The sequence below is a fragment of the Epinephelus fuscoguttatus genome, linkage group LG19, assembly GCF_011397635.1.
Source record: "Epinephelus fuscoguttatus linkage group LG19, E.fuscoguttatus.final_Chr_v1".
NCBI classification, from domain to species: Eukaryota; Metazoa; Chordata; class Actinopteri; order Perciformes; family Serranidae; genus Epinephelus; species Epinephelus fuscoguttatus.
In genome coordinates, this window is record NC_064770.1 from 22365898 (window position 1) to 22386141 (window position 20244).

At 40.9% G+C, this 20244-nt stretch overlaps 1 long non-coding RNA gene across 1 annotated transcript in view; it reads left to right on the plus strand.

Moving 5' to 3' along the window:
• LOC125879393 (uncharacterized) overlaps window positions 1-19724 on the plus strand; it is a 36583-nt gene extending 16859 nt beyond the window's left edge. The window contains exons 2-3 of the long non-coding RNA XR_007447863.1: window positions 18866-18967; window positions 19625-19724. This is a non-coding gene — a long non-coding RNA (uncharacterized LOC125879393). The remainder of the gene's footprint in view (window positions 1-18865; window positions 18968-19624) is intronic.
• The last annotated feature ends 520 nt before the right edge of the window (window positions 19725-20244 follow it).

A 20244-nucleotide genomic window follows, 5' to 3' on the forward strand; every position in this document is an offset into this window, starting at 1 on the left:
TAACTTACTGGTTCTACCCTTGATACAAACAGCATAATACTACCACACAGGCAGCACACACACACATACAGAAACACAAAACAGCAGTAATTTGTGTCTTATTACACACACACACTTAGTTATTCCCACCCGGTGGCTCATATTCCAGTAAGCGAGCTTCTATTAACAAACCAAAAAGACATTTTCTCTTGTTTTTTCAGAGCCTTTGTCCAGTAATCAGCAGAGATGTGGAAAGGTTGTTGATACTAATGCTGTACGGCAGAGACTTCCGACGCGCTGCTGATGGACTGTTTGCTTGGACAGTTCTCCTGCGATTGAGAGGTGATGATGGCCAGAGGGAAGCTGTCAGTCAGAGCTGGCCGGTGCTGCCGGTGCTAACAGGTGTCAATGTGTCACTGTCTCCATGTATATAGCTGAGCTGGATGGAAATGCACATGTTCAGCAGCTGCGGGGAGTATTTGTGTATATGTGTATGCTAATGGTGGGGCGGTGGGGTTATTCTCTGAGGGGAGGAAGCCCCATATCCCTCCCTTTATTTTTTGTGAGTCTGTCGGCACTGCAGCTCCTTAGGGTTTCAATGTAGTGAGCCAGTATGCCAGCTAGATTCAGCTCCCAAAGGTGAAGGCACTATAGTCTTGGTTGTGTCAAGTTGTGTGTCACCTAAACAATATAAGTCAGTGAGCTGTGACGACGGCTGGCGGCTACTGGGAAAGCCAGCTCGACTTCCTTTGTGTCAGCCACAAGGCGCTTTGAGTTTTCAACGGATTTTTGTAATATGGCTGAAACTTGTGGTTTTGGAATAGCCAGCCATATTATCTACTGCACTGGCTGAGCTCACAGAAAAAGCAACTTGAGCTTTATTCTGCGCAGATTGTGGTCCGTGGCTCTTTGCTCGTTAGTCTAAGATTCAAATGCAGTGCTATTAATGGCTATAAATAGCATTTAAGCTTTGCTGTACAGGCCAGTGGTCTAAATGAAAAATAATAAAGCCATGTTTGATCAGACATGAGTATTTTTCACCACTCTTGCACAACCCTTCATGCTGCAGTCAGAGGGTGATTTCAGGCCACTGCATCTGACACCAACATAGCCACAGCAACACAGTGATACACAGCATTTGCTCTGCTTTTGCTATGGAAACAGCCAGTGGTATACTGACACAGCATCTCCCTCACCCAGCGGTCTGCAGCATGACTCTGGGTGCCGGTCTGATCCCAGAGACGTCAGCCTTTCTAATCATCACATCATCCTGAGGAAGATGGAGGACGCCAGGGGATGATGGCATGCCTGCTGTGACAGCATGGGACAGCATGAGGTAATCTGTCCTCTGGGGAACTCCTCCCTGTGCTCTGCCCTGTAGGGCTCAGCAGGAGCCAGTAATAGGCAGTGTCACAGAATGACTGTGGTCTTTTTTTTTTTGTCTTTGCTGCTCATGTGTAAACCACTTTCATTTCTGCCCAGGCATTACCACTGGCATCCGCCAATTATTTGCATCTTTGACGTCAATATTTGCTCTTTGATACTATAAATGGCTCATTTGGTTTTTGCCAGGTCTGTTGAAATTCATACATTATGCTCTGTCACATCCCAGACAGTCGAGCTAGGACACGTAAACTATATAGTTTTGGTTGCGTAAAATAAGTATGTTTGACAGATCAAGACATTTGTCTAGTTTCATAACATACTGGCCAGCCAAAAGTCAGATCAGTAAATTGCATGTTGGATAGATTTGCTCTCTAAGCTCCCTAAAGACTGTATCCTCCAATCCATTCCCTGCAGCATTACCTCGTTGTTGTCTAACTATTAAATAAGACACAGGTACTTACACGGAAAAGCTTTCCTTTGTGTATCTGATGTTTTAATCTTTATTTTCCATGGACCTTGAAATTCCAAAGGCTTTCACTGACAGAAAGTATTCCGCTTATTTCCCCCCAAACATCTGTTAAAGTTAACCTTGATGAAAGTATTGGCTGCACATTTAGCTATTGTTATTTCTCTTAGCCTTTCGATGGAGAAAATAATGATCTGTGCAAAGCGAGCGCCGTGCGCCCAGCAAAAACTAATGGCATTGTTAAAGCAGCAATTAAAACACCTCTCAGAAACAAAACAAATGCAGAACATGTCTAGTGTGATTGGGAATTAACCTTAGCTGTATTGTTCTAATTGGAGGAATGTGTGAGACAGACAGAAAGAATGTAGGAAATTGGGGCCTTGAGGCTAAACTGTAACACCACAGTGTGTCCTCGCTTTCATCTACAAGCCTAAGGTGCCAAACACTCACCTTTATCCAGCCATCAAACCAACTGAAGAAATGATCCTTTTTTTTTTGTAAAAGGCAACTCAATGTACCTGACATAAATTGATATACACTGAAACAACATTTCTAGCATACATTTTAATTGCATTTTCCAGCATTGGTGCACAGGTTTAATTCTGTTTTTCAGGGGTGAGTTAAATGTGGTGTTGTAAAAACTTTATAATCTGTATCAACAATAGAGGACACACAAACGCTCAGAACGCAGTGTGATATATTGGCTTGTATTGAACCATTTAGACCTTTGATTAGTATCCATGCTTAGTGTGCCAGTGAGTGTGTGAATGCATAAAACCCTTTCTGATTGAGTTTAACACCATCAAAATATCTCCCTTTCTTTCCACAAGAGGTGTGATTTTAACTACAATTAAAAATTGACTCTCAGTTTTACTGCCCTGCTGTAGAAAGTGTTCCTCTCCTGCAGTACCCGTGCTGATCTAGTGATGGCAATCTGGCTCCATTCAAACAGGTACACTCACGATGCTTGACAAGTTTTTAAATGGGCCTCTGTCCCAGCATGTTCAGTCCAGGAAAAGGAGAATTACAATAGGTTATTAAGATGTATTGACACCAGATGTGCCCTGCTCCGCTGTTCTCGGGCTCGAGCGAAAAGGTTCAAGCACTAATTGGCCATCTGACCAGCCAACATGGTTCATAAGCAGTCAATTGACACATGAACATATGAATACATACATGTATGTATGCACACATGCAGTCTCTGTCGCAGGTTTCAAGGTAATACACACTGAATTCATAGAGTAGGCAGCATAATAACTGAAACAATGCAGAAAATAACAGTATAAAGTGCATTTATATATTTATATTCTACACAGAGAACCAAAATTATTACACGTTTGATATATGACTTTCATCAGACACATGTATGTCACTTTTATCTAGGGAATCCTTGGCATAATTACAAACAATACACAAGAGAAAATGACTAAAATGAACACAATCTTGTTATAATTTTAGATGACTGATGAGACTTACTCCCATTTACATACATGGAGAAAGTAAATATTTGAAACATCTTTCAATAATATGCAATCCAACTACTGTAAACTACATCCTGAAGAAACACCACCGACTTTAGTTAAACCCTCTTTGACACAGTTTTTAAGCTTTAAATTGTTTCTATTGTGTTTTTGTTCCTCAGTGCTGCATGTTTGAGTGTGTTACCGCCCCTCCACACACACACTCTCTTGTAAACCTTGGCTGTTTCTACAACTGACGGCCATGCGTGGGGTCAGGGGTTATCAGCAAGAGTCCTCCCTCTCAGATGATGTCACTGATAGCCTCCAACAGACTGAGTGAGCTCCCTTTAACATAAACACAAGCTCAAAACAAAAGTCCCTGCCATGACACACATTTAAATATCCCCCCAGGCCATCTCACACGTATTTGTGTTTGGGATGTGTTCATTTTGCATAATGGCTACTGAGGTCGTCCCTCAAACTGCAGTCTCTGTCTTTGATCACTGCTGAGATTATACCTGTCAAAGAATCCTTTCACACCGCTCAATTGCTTCTCCAAACTGTCTGGCCATCCATATGAAGACCCCTTATTGTTCCAGACCTGCAGATGTGTTGCAGTTGTTAACTGCTCACACTGGACACACACAGACAAACAGTGGATCTCTAATCATTGTTAACTGACTGAACATCTTTACTGTGCTTTGGCATAGATTGTGTGTGCAGCTGTGTACATGTTCAGAACTGAACAGAGGCGGTTGTGTTGTTGTTGGTAAACAGGACTAAACTGAACATGCTGTTATAGCTGTTACACGCAAAGCAGCACCTCTACAAAGATGTCCTTTGTACTTTTCTTTCTGTGCTTTCTTTCTGTTCAGTCTGTTACATTGAGGCAGCAATTATAAAATATAATTTGAAAAAAAGGTGCTATTCTACGACAGGCAACCACTTACCACTGTCCAAAATATCCTTTAGCCAATGTAATTATAATCATAAATAACCTTAAAAAATTGCCATTATAATTATTTAGAGGTTCTTGTTTACAGTTCTGTATGTAGTTTGTCCAAGTGGTGTTGCTGTAGCCTCATACATGTAAGTGTCAATATTTTATGGTGCACAGCATGTGTAATTTATGTAGACAATAGAAACTTTCATTTATTGCATAATATACTGTATAGCTTTTCTTGCTTATGCTATATAATATAATATAGTAGGATATGAGTTTGCACATTTAGAAAAAAAAAATCAAGGTGGGGGTGGGGTGGATGTCTCACATTTGGTCCCACTGGCCTTGTGTTATATAGACCTCTGTGCAGTACATTCGAAGAGTAATAGAAATGGAAAAGGAGGTTGAGTGGTGTGATTAACTGTAGCTGGTATTAAGTATTAAACTAAGTATTGTATTTGATTATACAGTATGTCTTTTTGGATTTCCTTAAACCCATACAAGAGGAACAATTACTACTACTACTACTTCGGCTACTGTTAGAATATTGTAGGATCTAGTCGTGTACATGAACGCAACGTTCAGGCCGCTCGGCAGGGCACCTTTTTATTGCTCGTAATACGGGCTAAAATCATTTGTTCAACAGTAGTTGAAAACCTCCTCAGCTTCTAGCGGGCAGGAGGGGGCTGAGACTTGGCCGGTGTTAAAACGGCAATGTGGGCCCAAGGTGCCATTAGTGGCTGTGGAGCAGCTGGAAGTGATTCCAAAAACATGGCGAGGAGGAGGCAGTTTAAAACCACATGGTTTCAACTGGATTTTCACACTGTTCTTGGCAATTTACAACTAATGGCTCTACGCAGCCTCGTTGTGGCTTTGTTTGTGTTCGTCAGAAGAGAAAACAATGATCAGCCGAATTAAAGATGTGCAACCTTGGTTTAATGCACCGCATGGCGGTGTGGCTACTGTATCATAGGTGTTAATGGGCTTATGGAGGGTATATGATCCCACATGGAGAGTGAAGGAAGGCCATCTGCTTCCTGTCTCTGACCCAGAGAGAGTTTGTTTTGGGTGTCCAAAAGTGCAGCCTTGGCTTTGTTGTAGGTTCAGCACAAGCCAGATAGTTTGTTATTTTTCTTTTGAGTGAAATACTTGAGTGTAATGCTCCCAAAAAATATGAAAGCTAACAATAGTATGTTACCAGTAAAGGAAATTAAATCAAATTCAGCCAGGACCCTTATTTTTCAGTTTTGTGTCTAAGTGATTAATGGGAACAACAGCTTTTGGAACTGGTCCATTATTGAGCGAGAGCAGCGGCCAGGCTGCAATGTTAATATCAGGGCATGTTTGCATCGTCAGTTTACATTTACCAAAAGTGCCTGTTTTGGCCACAACAGGCTGAGATTGTTATAAATGTCTGACAAGATTATTAAAAGGATCAATACAGAGACAGAAATTCTTGCTGGAGAGTAAGCTCCTTCTTTGTTTAACCAGAAACAGCCCCAAAATTACTGCTATCAAACCAACCAGACTCCATTCAAATAAATGGCAATTTAATTGTTGTTTAACACACTTCATTGAAAGTTGACAGACACAAAATAAAACTGACAAAACCATCTTGGTTCATCTTCCCACTCTTGTAACAACCACCCACTCTGGTTTGTTTGAAACAAACCTGATATTCACTCAGGTAGATGTGAAAATATGCTGACTCTGTTCATGCTAAAATTGCTGTTTATTTGAATGGAGTCTGGTTGGTTTGGCAATGGCGATTTTGAGGCTGTGTTAGATTGTTTAATCACTGGTAAAACAGTTGTATGCCTTCAAATCCCTGCATGATAATGTTACAGCAAGTCATCAAAACATAAATTAATGGGGATGAGTAACGTTAGCGCCGCTGCACTGTCTGGAAACATTAATGGAGTTCACTAAAACATGTTGCTGTTGAATTACATCATAGTGTTAATGGCTGTAGGGTACTGATTAATTAATCATATCCATATTAAATGTAATAGTGTCTCTTATGTTAGTTTTAAACATGCTTTCCCAGCATTTAAATGATTGGATACAGGTTTTTCCCCCTCTAACTATGACTAAACACTAACCGTATTTATATCATACATAAATTTGTCTGTACACAACATATTTCCACAAGTTGTCATCAAACACTTAACTCCTGACAGCTGCAGCATTTGTAGCCTGTTGCAACCACACAGCCAGATTGCAACCGGTAAAACCACTGATTTCTCTGATAAGATTCCTGTGCATAATCTCATAGTCTTGTACGAGTGGAAAGCACCTAAACAGGCTCTCATTTCCAGCCTTTTGTGCTTGGCTGTCTCTCATACAGTAGAGTAGGTAGACAGGCCTGTTTAAAAAGCCCACCTGAATAAACTTCCTGTGCTATCTGCCCTAATTATGGGATTATCCCTCAGGAATTCTTATGAGCGCAGCAACACACAGGGATACACACATATGCACAAAGAAACACATGTACCCACACACTGTTTTGTTAGTGTGGTACGGAATTTGCAACACGTAGTAACACTAAGTGTGAAATAATTTTAATAACTGCTCGAAAATTGCATGTAAGTGCAATGAAATTGTTTTGAATTACAAGGCAGTTGGGCTAGTTAATTATTTTCTGGTAATTTGTTACGGAAAAAAGAGCAAGACGTCGACAAAATACAGCCTGTTGGACGGAAAATAAGTTTGGACTCATCCTTTAAACTACTATGCTCAACCTCTGAATGCACCCCAATCTGCTGGTCAAAACTAAATGACCATTATTCAGTGTTAAATTCACCGGCTCTAATAGGCTATGAGTTAGATTGAATTTATCAGATTTGCGATGTTATTATCCAATCTAAAACAAGAATATTTTCCTCTCAGTTTGGCCCGACACACAAACAGGCTCTCCACTGTAGATTGAAACGAGGGCGGTGCAATGTCCAACTAATCAGCTTGTTGTTTCCATCTCTTTGAAAATAAATGGCCCTAATAGCACATAAATGTAGCCTGTTTTGTTAATAGCTGAACTGGCCATTTCATCCACAGATCAGAGAATTTTCTCGGTATCTGTGTGATGTCTATCTCGCATGTTTGCAGTCCATTTGCACAAGGTTACAGTGGTTAAAGATTCAGAGTTGTGCATTTTAAACATTGTTCTCTGTAACTCAAGAGCTCAAGCTGTGCCAGCAACCGTGTCGCTAACTATAACTATCAGATCTTAGATCCCAAATACTTCAGTGATTCCAACTCAGGCCATTAGGCTTTTAAATCCACTATGGAATTACCTCGACATATGCAAACATATAAAATCTATTGTTTTCTGCTCTGCATAAATAGAAGCAATTTTATAGATTGCTTGAAGTGCACAAGGGCCCACACATGTACATGCACAACACAAACACACACACATGCATATACACATAGGTTTCTGGTTCATTTCTTTCAGTCCAAGGTCCACTGTGAGCACTTTTCTTTTCCTCTGAGTCTTTTAAGCGTTAAAACGACTGTGATGCATTGCTTCATTGGTGTCTCTCGCGAGGGCTAAGGACCAATGAGCTTCTGTAAGAAAGCACTCTGTGCAGTCGGTGACAGACAGCAGAAAAGATCCACTGAAAATGATTTAAAACCAGATTTCTTTCACTTCACATCAGGCCTTTATCTTCGTGGAGCTCAGACCGCCAACAGTGTCTGACTGCTGACCTGTTGCATCATCTTGAAGGATGCTTCGAGAGTAAGGCTAATCCTCAGAGGCCTCTGCTGTAACCAGACCATATATTTCTCTCTCAGAAAAGCCATGCTGATTTACATTTATGGACCATGGCAGCCTTACTGTATACAGTCCCACCGCATCAGTAAAAAAACAGGCTTCTTTTCTAAATGTGCAAATGTTTGTATCTCTTGCTTCAAGCCTTTTATTGTATCCCTGTCAGCACACATGAATCAGAAGATCTTACTGTAAAATTATTAAGATTTCCAAATTAAAATTATACTTTTTAAAAGTTTCCCCCATATTTTATATACATTTATATATTTTATAACAAAAGTCATGCACCCTGTATATACTTTTATATATGGCATTTTCCATAGATGGAACTAGATCTGCAATTCCTGTGCAAGATTGACTCACATATATGCACTCATTTGCAGTTGAAACAACATGCTAATAAATTGAACATTGCCACCCTAGTTTCAGTCTACACTGGAGAGTCTGTGTGTGTGTGTGTGTGTGTGTGTGTGTGTGTGTGTGTGTGTGTGTGTGTGTGTGTGTGTGTGTGTGTGTGTGTGTTACGCCAAACTGAGAGGAAAATGTTTTTAGATAGCATTATAACAAATCTGATAAAAAGTATCTAACTCATAGCCTATTAGATCCGGTGAATTTAACACTGAATAATGGTCATTTAGTTTTAACCAGCAGATTGGGGTGCATTCAGAGGTTGAGCATAGTAGTTTAAAGGATGAGTCAAGGCTTATTTTCCTTTAAACAGGCTGTATTTTGTAGATGTTTGCTCTTTCTGTAAGTAAAACACTCAAATCAAATAGCCCAAATGCCTTCTAATTTTAAAGCATGTTTCATCAGACTTGTATGTAATTTTAGAACAGTTATAAAGTAATTTTTTAATTAATGTTAGAAGATGTTGCCAATTTCGTACCACACTTACAAAACTTGCACACGGTTTAGTTGAAATTACGTTTATTTATTATGTATATATTTAAATATAAAAAAAATTAAAAAAAAATAGATAATTTAATTGAGTAGTTTTTATAGTAGGCTATATTTATATATATTTTATAGCTTATATAGAAAAAGCATGTAAGTATGTTTTATATGGCTACAAACTATTTTAAAAAGTAAAAAGAAAACCATGATACAGATGGATTTGCCTTTTTGATGACATTTTCAGCAAATAGCACCATTTTTAAATTAATAATATTCTTTTTTTAATCATCTATCATTGAACACAGGTATATTTCCAAGGTGGCAATCTGAATCACTTGCAAGGGCCTGCTCTCACTATGGGCCCCTCCACCCCAGGGGCCCTAGTGTTATCGTACTGCCTGCACTGTCTATATTTACACCCCTGCTCATATACCAGATGAATATGTAACAGAAAAGTCATCCTGTATACTTACAGGTCAGGTCTCAGGTCTCAGGTCCTGAGCACTGTAATATTAATTGAACTATATTTTCATTAGTTTATAATCACCAGAAAATAAGAATTGTTGTGTTGTTGTTACTTTAGAATTAGCCGTTTATATATCTACGTAAGGAGCAGGTTTGCCATGTTGTTCTACAGTAGCCCAGAATGGACAAACCAAACGCTGACTCTAGATAGAACCATTTGCATTTTCATGTTCTTGCCACCGTAGTCCTCCTAACAGTTTGCAGTTCTGCAACCTCACAGCTAGGCGCCACTAAATTGCTCACACTAGACCAGTGGTTCCCTACTGGTGAGTCCCGGAATTACCAGCACAGAGCTTTTATTTTAAAGTGCCATTTCCAGCTGTAGAGTCAATGACTAACAGACAACTGCTTGACAGAGACAGCAAACTAGCTGGAACACATGGACAAGGGAAAGTATGACGTCGAATGTATTAAACTGTGTGGACCTTGAACTGATGACTAAGGAGAAATCTGGACCCTGTGGCTGGACCAGTTGGGAACCACTGCACTAAACCTTTAATCATAAACTTCTGAGTATTGCGCTTCACTTGTCATGTACCTGGGTTTGAAATGATTTATTTGACCCACATAAAACAAACCTTTATGTTTCGCCCTGAGGAAAACATTCTTTTGTTTTGTTATTTGGGTACATTATAAATGTTGTCCTTGTGGTAATGGTTGAGGGAATGGTAATTATTTTTGAGGGTTGGTAAAATTGAGGGTTAGAATTACTTTGTTCTACATTTATGTATTTTACACCGTCTGCCAGGAAATGAACCACTTCAGATTTGAACCACTCGAACAAATTGTGGACTCATAATCCCATTTTGTTTGCACTGTGACTGCAGCAGTGTGTTTGTAATGTACAACACAGGCAGCCATTCCTTTGAGACTTTCACCCAAATGGTAACCCATATAATAGAAAGTATTAAGTGCCAATGATGCAATCTACCCTACATATTCTGTGTTTACTTTTGGTCCTGACTCAGAGATATGTGTTGTGGAATGTTAGTGTGACCCATAGCCACTTCTATGGGAAATACGTCAGGTTGAAATACACCAGAATTCCCTCCTATGTATTGTATTGTATGTATGTATGTATGTATCAACTGAGGGGTCTGATGACTGAGGATGGGATCTGAAGTATTGCTTGTGGGAGGTGGAGCTGGGGGTGCGTGGGGGAGTACGATGGGATAGCAGTGTAAGACATGTGTCCGTCATGCTGGCAGTTTCCTGGCCTTGACTAGTGTCTCCACCACCTGGGGATGATGGGATATTTACAGAGCGTGTGGGGCGGATGGAGTGAGACCAGAGGGCGGCCAGGCGCCCCAGCTCCTGCATCTCGCACGCATGTGCAGGAACTTCTGTATTTTTAACATGTGATGTGTTTGGGGGAGTGTATGGACGTCCAAATATTTTCCTAACTGATTTTCTGTCAGCAGCTTTCTCCAAATTATGCTTCTGATTCATTCTGTCATGGATGAAAAGGTCCTTTCAGTGTGAGCGCAGGCTAGTCCTGACCAACCTGAACTTCAGACACAAACTCTAAAGACTTCTTACTTTTAAAGCTTTACTAATTCTTATGTAATACTTTCTTAAGCTGATGATAGAACTTTTCACTCTGCTTGGTTTATATTCAGTTACATTTCGACCCCAATGAAAACACTTTAAACAGTAAACTAAAGTCCTTGACCCCACTTTCCTCACTGGCATTAATACAGATTGCCGCTTGCAGAACACACACCAAGCCCCATTCTTTCACTGCCAGCAATGCTCTCTGCATTTGATTGTTGTTGCTAGGCAAATCACAAATATTCAAACATTGATTTATTCAGCCACATGAAAAAAACCTCCTTAAGCGACGTGTAGGCTGTAAAGATGACAATCGGCGAGAAGTGCTTTATGGGTGTGTGACGTGCGAGAGCCAGGCGGGGGGATGTATTTCACTTTAATTTCCTCCACGGACGGCGGCTGACTGCCCCGGCAAGGCACACTCAAGGATGTTATTGCTCCACTTTCACAGTCTGATACTGTACATGATAAGGAAAAATAGAGTCTCTTGGCAGCGAGGGTACAGTGTAGGAATTTTACGAGCTGCTGAAAGTGTCACTTTAACAGATATTTTAACTTGTAACATTATATCTGAGAGAGTGCTTGTGTTCAGCGTATACTGTAAAAACTAAACTGCTGATATTATAAATACAACTATTCAAATTATTATTTTCCTATATAAAAAAAATAGTTTTGAGGGTAAGATTTGACTTTAACCTGCACTCAATACATTTTGCCGACAGGATTCTCATGGGATGTCCTTGCAGGCCACTGATGTTTACGGTCTCTGTGTGATTTGGCAATTAATGATGCTTTCAGCAGCCTCCATTCCTGGTAGAGGAGAACAGAGGGGTCACGGCCTCATGCCTCCTCCATGGATGACTGAGCCTTAGATTTACACAACAGGCCGACCTCTCAGACTACAGGAAGTCAGATTGGACTTTTTACTATACTTATAGATATAATGTAGAGATAATAGATATCAGTCTTCTGCGCAATCTGTTTCTGTTTTGCAATTACAAGACTTTTTTTAAAAAAATATTTACATAAGCTCAGACGTGGAGTATTCAAATCATTTTCTTGAGTAGAAGTAGTGATACTACAGTGAAAAAATACTCTGCATTCAAAATCATTAATACATATACTTACAGTTCCAAAAATAAAAGTACCTATTATGTAGAATGGCCCATTTCAGACTTAAATATATTTTATTATTGAAGAATAATGATACATTTGTGTGTTCATCACTTTAATGTTGCAGCTGTTAAGCTATACTTTAAATTCATCTACTGCTCGGTGGCTTAACCTAAAAGAATATTTTGTAACCTATTTGCAAATTTAGATTATTGATATAAATAAACCGAGCCACTAAAGCTTTAAAATAAATGTAGTAGATTAAAAAGAACAATATGTACCTCTGAAATGTAGTGGAGTAGAAGCTGTACAGTTAAGTACAAGTACCTCAAAATTAAATACAATACTTGAGAAAATGTATTTACATCCCACCTCAGAATAAGCTGAACATTTAAGTATTTCCTGCCTGGTGTGATCTATTTTTCCCTAAATAAAATTTAAAAACTTTACGAGCCTTTAGGATTTTGACACAAGGACTGCATTCAGGCTCCAATTTCCCACCAAGTTGTTCCCAAGCAAAAGGAAACAAACAATATATTGTGTTTCCTCCTGAGACAAACTTTACAAGCGTTAGTAGCTGTTGAGCTAACCTGGAAATCTGTTTGTTTTTTTTTTCTCAATAGAAAATAGGTGTAGCTGGGAAAGTGATCACATCTGTTGTCGTTAACTGCGACACAGAGATACCAGTTGTGCCACCGGTTTAATACAAGGGCACGCATGTTGCCAGCCGCGCGGGAGTATTAGCCGGGACACTGAGTAGTGAGTGTAGCAATTAACGCCCGGTGGAGTGGTGTTGTCAATGTTATGAGGTGAGTGACATGAGGCAGACCATGACTATAACAGGTGGAAGCAAAGGTCAGGAGGGAGCAGGTTTCTGGAGGAGGCCATTATCAAGCATGGAAGGCAGGAAAGGAAATTTAATTTCCTTAGTGGCCACTGTTAAACTCATGTTGGCTACCTGCACAGTAGCCAGAATTTACCAGACTACCAGGGTAAGTTTGGGGTGAGGGTGCTCCACTACTGCATATTGTAGCTCTTTTAGTTGAAATCAGTATTTTGTGTGGCTTCTGTTAGCCCCTTTACAATTTTTTTAACCCCCAAACTGACTACCTGGTGGTAAACATGGTGGATTCCCCAGTTTCTTTCACGTTTATAGCCCAGGTCAGAGAAGTCTGAAATGCTGGATTGGTCTTCACAGTTCTCCAGAGACGTGTATGGCTCTTTTGTCCAGTATGTAAGCTGCAGTCCTGCCCTGCGTGTCTAGACAGAGGAAGAGGGAGAAATATCCGCCAGCATGTACTGTAAAAGGACTCATTCTAAAGGCAGGGAGTTTAATTACTTTTTCCTTCCCGATAACCTCTTATTAACTCTGACATTTACTCTCTCTTGCCAAAAGTGAAAATAGAAGACGTACAGTAAATACTTCATTTTTTTTGGAAAACAAAACAATTGTGGGCAACGTTTGATTAATGTGCTAGACGTTTGTTGACAAGCCGCAGCAACTTTTGGTCACCAAATGTGACTAAGCTCACTTGGTTGGAGCGGGAGACAGTGAATGTGTCATCTAAACATAGCGGCGTACAGAATGACATAAAATAAAGAGCCTTGTTGAAACCTGACTTGTTGCCTTTTGGCCAATGAAAATATCAGCTGTTACTATTTAAGCCGATTGAACATTTCCAAGGTTTTCATGAGCTAACAGTAAATGCAGCTTTGCTTTTCCTCTCCATTAGAGAATGCATTATAGTAATGCATCAGTAATGGAGCCAATAACTGCCTGATGAGACTGTATTTCTTCTAAAGAGAGCAAAGACAGAGTGCTAAATCAAAAAGTTAAAGTATTACTTGTTCATACTGTAGCATCACTGGTGACGTCCTCTCACTGTGTGGCCTCGGGATATTAAAAGACCACGAAATGAACCTGAAAATAAGAAACACAAATCATAGCTGATACAATAAATTAGGTCAGAACTAATTTGATCTGAATGTGTCAGTGTTTTCTTCATCCCTGTCGGTAGTGTACAGCTCGCTCAGCCAACCCAGACATATCAACTTTCAGTCATTACAGCGTTTTAGATGACTGACAGACTGAACAGGCCTTGTCCTGCCTCCTCCCGCCGTCTCACTGGCTACTGAGCATCTCCTGTCACCAGGCCTCGCAGTGTAAAACCACCGGCTCGGCCGACGCGTCATGACTGGCAGCGGAGAAAAAATAAACAGCTCTGGATTATGATAATTGGTTGGTCAGCTCCAGCTCGAGTGCAGCACTGAAGACATGCTCAATTAATCAACTGTTCTGCTGAAACCTTTTATAACAGGCACAACAATAACCTTTTAACAGATGGGAGTCATTTCCCTTAATTAAAAACAGAAATAAATACTGCCTTATGACAACAGAACCACTCTGGTTGTTACACACACTTCAGCCATCCCCTTAAGATTTTTCTTGCTAAGCCAGGGGTAATCAAGTCAATTGCAGTGAGTGTCTTTTTTTATGACCTTGTGCCTGTTATCTTAATTGGACCTTAAATCTCATGGCGCTACCTTTAAAATATACAGAGACAGACGAGACATGGAGGACTCAGAAGGGAAAGTTACAAAACATAAAGTCATATTTAACAAAGTATGATATTACTGTAGCATTTACAATGATGAATCTGTTTTGAGCTAAAACAAAAGTGATTACATGTGTATGACAGCTGTGGTGGCTGCATTTTCCATAGTTTATCACAATGTCCCATCTGATCATGTATCTTTAGCACAGGTGTGTGAACTGTGGACAAACCTAAACTGTCACTTTTAATGAATGGGACGGTTAACATCAAAAACAAAAACACATATTTTTCCTCTTACCCATGGTGCTATTTATTAATCTAGATTGTTTTAGTGTGAGTTGCCGAGTGCTGGAGATATCAGCCGTAGAGATGTCTGCCTTCTCTCTAATATAATCGAAGCAGATGGCACTCAGCTTGTGGTGCTAAAAGCGCCAAAAAATACATTTGAAAAACTCAACAGCAATGTGTCTTTCCAGAAATCATGACTCAGTTACTCAAGATAACCCACAGACCTTGTTGTGAGCAGTTTCATCTTCATTTCACTGAAGATTATGTTGAGCAACCAGGTCACAATTTCTCAAAAGATACATTTGGGGATGAACTATCCCTTCCAGCAATCCTTGGATGAAGACTTAAGCAATGAAATACAATGAGTCTATGTTATTTTTTGCAATCAACCTCATTGACATTTCCCACAGTAGGGCCCTAGCACTAGGAAAATGCCATTCGACAGTTCAGAGTTGCATCATCGGGAAGAATTCTCTCAGCACTCAGAGAAAGTTATGTCCTATAAATACAATAGCTGAATGCAGAATTTTTAGTTCATTTTGTGTGCACTACAAAACCTTTAAGCTCACTCTCGGGGTGGAGCTGATGGCACTGAACCACATTCATACCGCCACACCAAAACAATGATATGACTCTGTCTATAAACTGCTCAAAGCTTAAGAGTGGGATTAGCACAAGCAATTTATTCACATTACTCATCAGAAGAGGTGGATGTTCAGTGTAGCCTTAAATAAATATGGTTGGTGATATTACTTTTTAGCCATGCTATGCTGTAAGCGTCATGTCCCCCTAGGGATGACATTCAATAACTTAGGGCCTTTTCACACCTAAGTCGTTTGGTCTGGACTTTCTAGTTTGTCCCGCAGGTGTGAAAACTACCGCTGGACCACAGTCCGGACCAAACGGCCGAAATTTGGTCCGGCCAAAAGAGGTGGTCTCAGTCCGGACCAAACGGAACCATGGTCCAGTCCCTTACTAGTGTGAAAGCATTTTATTGGATGGTACGGCCTTTTGGACCATTGACAGGAAATTCTGGTGCACCGGTTGTTCATTTCCGCCAGGAGAGAAGTCAAGTCCACCATCAAAAATGAGCTGTCTATGGTCACTCACCTCGACACTGGTCGCTCCCAAGTTGGCAGGGCTCTCAGCATTGCTAACAGTGCTAGCTGTCTCCTCCTCCTCCTTCCTGCGGGCGATGATGACATTTTCACACAAGGTGTAGATTTATATTTTGTTTTTGTACGAGCCGCGAGTATTGTGCTCTACGTTGGTGCTGCAGCTGATAGCAATTAGCACATTAGCACATTTTCCCCCAAAATACAACATGCTAATGTTTTTAGCACAAGCCTATGGCATTTTACATTGTATAAATTAGCCTAGTGGCTAGTGGACTTTTCCTGTACTCATATGAAGCCAGGGACAACAGCAACATTTAACAAAGGTAATGTTACAAAATTCTGCTCCATTACAGCTAACAAGGTTCACAGACAAAACAACTGTCTTGAATAAGTTAGCCTAGCGACGAGCAGATTTTCTCTACTCATATGAAGCCAGGATAAATCACACACAAGACTTAAAATGCTATTTTTGTGGGGGCTTTGTTGTCTTCACAATTTATTGTTTATTATCTGTTGAATTAAAGTAAATAACAACTTTGAGGTCTGTTTTGCCGTGGCGTGTAGGTACATTTCTAGGGAGGTGCACGGCAGACTCCAGCATAGGGTACGGCGTCAATTTGAAACAGAAGTAAAAATCCTGTGTTAGCATTGCCACTGAGATCCTATTAGCCTGCTGGTGTTAGCATTTAACTCAAAGCACCACTGTGCCCATGTGGGCCCTACTGAACTATACCTCACACTGCTAGCATGGCAGTAGACTCTTACTCTTGTTATAGTCTATTAAGCATTCATTCATTCATCTTTCAGTGAATGAATGTCACGGAGCATTAAGGGTACTTTATTCACTGATAGAGCTCCTCCATCAGTGTCAAAGCAGTCTTGGCTGTATGCATGAACTTGTGTTCTAGCAGAGATGTGAAAACATTCTATCCAGGCCTGTGAGGGCTCGTCACCATAGCCGCAGTCCACAAACTGGCTGCCCACCAGCAGACAGGACTGGTCAGTCTGTGGAGTTCGCAGGCACATGTTGATAGCTGTCGCTCCCTCTGTCTGGGTGTCATATATCAGTCTACTTTTCTGTCTCACTCGCCCTCACCCTCTCTCCCCCTCTTGCTTTCTCTTTTCATTCTTTCTTGTCCTCACTCAATCAACTCCTATCCCTCTCTGTGGTCCAATAAAAAAGAAAAAGGCACTGTGTCACTGAAACCACACTCAGTCAGACAGACTGTAGGGCTGGTTTGAAAGAGCCTCTCTCACCGAGTCTATTTCTCTTCAGAGTGACCTGGACTGCTGGCGCTGGGCTAGTTTAGAGCGGACTTTGGGAGGAGACAGACTGTAATCTCACCCATAATCCATTTTAATCAACAATAACACACTACCTCCAGTCCCAGGGCGAGGCCACAGAGCCTTTCTGAGACCCAGATTTACATCTCAGTGAGGCAACGCTGAAATATGGCTCTGATTTATTCAGGTTTTATTTGGCACAAATTGTCTGAGTTACAGATCACATAGCTCAGCCCTTTTCCCCCAGGCGTTAATAGAAAGTGCTCTGAGTTGTGCTTAATTGCAAAAGAAGCATTTCATCCATTGTCGTCTGCTAGTTTCGGTAGCAGTTGCTTGACATATTCCTGAAATGACATTCAAGAAATAAATTACTTCTGAGAACTTTAACAGACTAAAACTAACTTCAGACTTTAAGTAACAGGAATTAAGGAATTTAGGGAAACATGTCGACCTGAGTGATGTTTCATGGAAACTTTTGGGTGTCGCAGGGAGATTAATGCTGCATTCCACGTACTAACATCCCATTCACTTGAATTGAAATAATTATTATTATACTGTATTATAATTTTTCTATAATCTGCTGGGTTGCTTATGAATAAAAACACATTCCTTGTGTTTTGATTGTGATAGATTCAATTAAGGAAATATGAGCTGTGACTAAACTCAGTGACAATTTTGTTGTAATGCAACCGTTCAAATATGGAAACTAACATTTCTTGTCAAATCTTGTATCCACTTAAAGAAAGAAAAAGGTAATATAAATTTCAGCGACCTCTGATGAGCACATTTGTCTTCTGCATTTATTTCTTCACCCAGTCAATGTGTCAACAGGCCCAAATATTCAGATTAATGTGGGGTAGGCAGGAATCTGGGAAAGGAAAATAAATAGATGAATAAATAAATGAATAAAAGCAGAATTTGAAAATTCACTTTCCTGCTGCAGCTCCTCTGACTCAGTTGATCTTATTTCATTGTAGAGTTGCACACAGCACATTAACTCAGACGCTCCTTGCCCCGCCTTTACTCTTTATCGGATCACAAGTGAGACAAGAATTGGCAAGCTAATGCCAGCCACCCCACCGTTCCTTCATCTCGCTACCTGCCACTGTGGACTGCTTCCACACACAGAAGTGGGCAGTAGTTTGGGAGACAGACCTTCGGTTTCTGGCTGTAGAGGCTTGAATATGGCCAAGTGTCCAGCAGCAGTGCCAGGTCTAACCTTTCAACTGATCTGGTGGGGATTTGCACTGGTTGAACTTGTCTTGCTGCGGACCCTGGTTGGGGGTTCGTCCCTGGAGCTGCTGCCTGCTCTCCTCCTGTGGATGTGGTCTGGCGGTGGGGAGTGAGGCAGAGGACACACTTTGATTCAAGGCTCTGGCTAACTTTAGCTACTTTAACATGAACATTAAGTTGCAGCAGTGAGACTTTGGCTTTGGTTACCAGATGCAAGTTTGTGTTTTATGTCATTTATCGTCAGACTTCCTTTTAGACTCTCCTTTCGATAAGTCCGTTTTCCTTTTTTGGGTTGCAGTGTAGGCAGTTGATGCCAATGCTGGAATATCAGCTTCCTCTCCAGAATTCTCTGCCATTGAATCAGCCCTCTCGATAGGAATGCCCTCTGTCTGACAGACAGGTAAGCTATACAATCATTTCATTGGGCCTGAATAAGATTATTAGATGGGCTGATTGCAGGCCTATGACAGCCACAGACACAAGATTTCTTTAATTTTTTTTCAGAGCATTTCATGTATTGATTGCTACCAGGGTGTAAAGAGAACTTCAACAAATATGACAGAAATTAGTTTCCTAGCCTATCTTTAATCAATAATGACAGAGTGATACTAAATCAATACAGATAATGCTGTTGGTCAGATGTAACTGTGGTTGTAACTTTTGATGGATACTTGTTGTTGCAATAGGAGATCACCTTAAGATGTGTCTGCACTACCCCCCCAAAAAGCTAATAAGTGGACCTTTTAGATTATTTTTTCACACAAATCTCTGTGAATCAAAACCAAATATAAGACTGCATGAGTCCTCACCCTCTTTACTGTGACATATTTTTAGACCAGACACAGCATGACTCTCTCAACAGTACACAGAGTTAATTACACTTGCTGAAGTTGTATCCTTCCCCATTACACCCCTATTACTGGTCCCATCCAACCCTGACAAGCGCCCTCTTTGTTCAGCAAGTCTCCTCCAAGTGACAGGATGTGTTAATATCACTTGGTTGATTGGATGCGATAAGTCTTGCACGCTGCTGATTTTTTTTTTCTTGTGTATTCAGGCCCAGTGTCCAGCAGAAAGCTCTGCCTGCATCCAAATCTCTCGGCTGGCTTTGAATTGGCCTCTTTGTCCGTCCCTGCAGATCCAAATCATCAAGGCCAACGCTGTGCCCTTGTGCGCTGTCGCCATGGGAACGGGGACCGTGGCTGCCAAGTTTGCTGTTTGCTTTGGCTGGAAATCAAAGCGCGCGTGGAGGTGGGGATGGATGGGGTAGAGTGGGAGGTGATGTGGCTTGACGTGGGATGGTAGAGGTGATACAGCGTCTTAAGGTACACCGTGGCTTTGTCCCCTTAAACAGGAAGCCACAGTACACTGGTCCTCCCTGAGGAAAGAGATCAGGTTTTCCTGACCACCTCTGCCTTGTCATCAACCCAACATGCTCCTCCTGATCCTGACAAGATCTGCATGTGTCACAACCTACAACATGAGCCCACCCCCTGCAAACCCTACCATACCCCCTGCAACTCAATTTGTTTACTTTAGCGCACATGACTGGACTCCTTGAAAACAGATACAACGTGCTGCTCTAAATGTGACAATATCAACCACCTCCAAAAAAATCAATAAAGCCGCTGTTCACAGCTCATAGGCTCAGCAGATCGTGTTACACGGCTGTAGCAT